The 2,500-nt window shown below is 57.9% G+C and overlaps 1 pseudogene; it reads left to right on the top strand.

Moving 5' to 3' along the window:
- LOC137362453 (septin-4-like) overlaps positions 1-2,492 on the top strand; it is a 17,886-nt pseudogene extending 15,394 nt beyond the window's left edge.
- Positions 2,493-2,500: the final 8 nt, after the last annotated feature.

The following is a 2,500-nucleotide window of genomic DNA, read 5'->3' as shown; positions in this document are numbered from 1 at the left end:
GCGGTTCTCTCCCAGCACAGTCGGGCACGGAGCAGGTCAACCGGACTGGTGCGGGCCCAGTGATGAGGGGTTGTGATGCCTCCCACAGTCGAGAAGCCAGGCGCAATTTTAAAGTGCGCATCGCCACCCTCAGGAGGGGAGCGAACTGTGGGGGAGGGGAGGGGAACTTATTCAAACACCTCTTTTGTGAATGCTGCAGATCCGGGACGAGATTGAAGAACATGGAATCAATATTTATCAGTTTCCCGAATGCGACTCTGACGAGATGAAGATTTCAAACTCCAGTACGCAGAGCTGAAGGTGGGCCCCACCCCACAGTATGTGTGTGTGGGAGAGAGAGAGAGAGAGAGAGAGAGGGGTTAGAGGCACCTCCCCAGATACAAGAGTGAGAGAGGGGGTTAGAGGGACCTCCCCAGAGACAGGAGTGAGAGAGGGGTTAGAGGCACCTCCCCAGAGACAGGAGTGAGAGAGAGAGGGGTTAGAGGCACCTCCCCAGATACAGGAGTGAGAGAGGGGGTGAGAGGGACCTCACCAGATACAGGAGTGAGGGGGGGGGGGTTTAGAAGGACCACCTCAGATACTGGCGTGAGAGAGAGGGGAGTTAAAGGGACCTCACCAGATACAGGAGTGAGGGGGGGGGGGGGTTTAGAAGGACCACCTCAGATACTGGCGTGAGAGAGAGGGGAGTTAAAGGGACCTCCCCAGATACAGGAGTGGGGTAAGTGGGGGGTTAGAAGGACCTCGTCAGATTCAGGTGTGTGAGGGGGGGGGGGGCGCTCGAGGGACCTCCGCAGATACAGGAGTGTGAGGGGGGGGTTGCTAGAGGGACCTCCCCAGAAACAGCAGTGAGAGAGAGAGGGGTTAGAGAAACCTCTCCACATACAGGACTGTGAGAGAGAGACAGGGGTTAGAGGGACCCCCCAGATACAGGAGCGTGAGAGAGGGGGGTTAGAGGGACCCCCCCAGATACAGGGGTGTGAGAGAGAGGGGTTAGAGGGACCCCCCCAGATACAGGGGTGTGAGAGAGAGGTGTTAGAGGGACCCCCCCAGATACAGGAGTGTGAGAGAGAGGGGTTAGAGGGGACCTCCCCAGATACAGGGGTGTGAGAGAGAGGGGTTAGAGGGGACCCCCCCCAGATACAGGAGTGTGAGAGAGGGGGGTTAGAGGGACCCCCCAGATACAGGAGTGTGAGAGAGGAGGGTTAGAGGGACCTCCCCAGATACAGGAGTGTGAGAGAGGGGGGTTAGAGGGACCTCCCCAGATACAGGAGTGTGAGAGAGGAGGGTTAGAGGGACCTTCCCAGATACAGGAGCGTGAGAGAGGGGGGTTAGAGGGACCCCCCCCAGATACAGGAGTGTGAGAGAGGGGGTTAGAGGGACCCCCCCAGATACAGGAGTGAGAGAGAGAGGGGTTAGAGGGACCTCCCCAGATACAGGAGTGTGAGAGAGAGGGGTTAGAGGGACCTCCCCAGATACAGGAGTGTGAGAGAGAGGGGTTAGAGGGACCTCCCCAGATACAGGGGTGTGAGAGAGAGGGGTTAGAGGGACCTCCCCAGATACAGGAGTGTGAGAGAGAGGGGTTAGAGGGACCTCCCAGATACAGGAGTGTGCGAGAGGGGGGTTAGAGGGATCTCCCCAGATACAGGAGTGTGAGAGAGAGGGGTTAGAGGGACCTCCGCAGATACAGGAGTGTGCGAGAGGGGGGTTAGAGGGATCTCCCCAGATACAGGAGTGTGAGAGAGAGGGGTTAGAGGGACCTCCCCAGATACAGGAGCGTGAGAGAGAGGGGTTAGAGGGACCTCCCCAGATACAGGAGTGTGAGAAAGAGGGGTTAGAGGGACCTCCCCAGATACAGGAGTGTGAGAGAGAGGGGTTAGAGGGACCTCCCCAGATACAGGACTGTGAGAGAGGGGGTTAGAGGGACCTCCCCAGATACAGGAGTGTGTGCGAGAGGGGGTTAGAGGGACCTCCCCAGATACAGGAGTGTGAGAGAGAGGGGTTAGAGGGACCTCCCCAGATACAGGAGTGTGAGAGAGGGGGTTGAGGAATCTCCCCAGATACAGGAGTGTGAGAGAGTGGGGTTAGAGGGACCTCCACAGATACAGGAGTGTGAGAGAGAGAGGGTTAGAGGGACCTCCCCAGATACAGGAGCGCGAGAGAGAGGGGTTAGAGGGACCTCCCCAGATACAGGAGTGTGAGAGAGGGGGTTAGAGGGACCTCCCAGATACAGGAGTGTGAGAGAGAGGGGGGTTAGAGGACCTCCCCAGATACAGGAGTGTGAGAGAGGGGGTTAGAGGGACCTCCCAGATACAGGAGTGTGAGAGAGAGGGGGGTTAGAGGGACCTCCCCAGATACAGGAGTGTGAGAGAGTTTACTGGTGACCACCTGCCCTGATTGACTCAGTCAACCCTTGCGATTGTGTCTTCCTACAGAGCAGCATCCCGTTCGCCGTGATTGGCAGCAACACTTTGATCGAAAGCAGAGGCAAGGAGGTCCGAGA

This window comes from Heterodontus francisci, unplaced genomic scaffold (assembly GCF_036365525.1).
Source record: "Heterodontus francisci isolate sHetFra1 unplaced genomic scaffold, sHetFra1.hap1 HAP1_SCAFFOLD_963, whole genome shotgun sequence".
NCBI classification, from domain to species: domain Eukaryota; kingdom Metazoa; phylum Chordata; class Chondrichthyes; order Heterodontiformes; family Heterodontidae; genus Heterodontus; species Heterodontus francisci.
The sequence above is the reverse complement of the archived record's forward strand: the minus strand, read 5'-3'. Positions and strand labels throughout refer to the sequence as shown.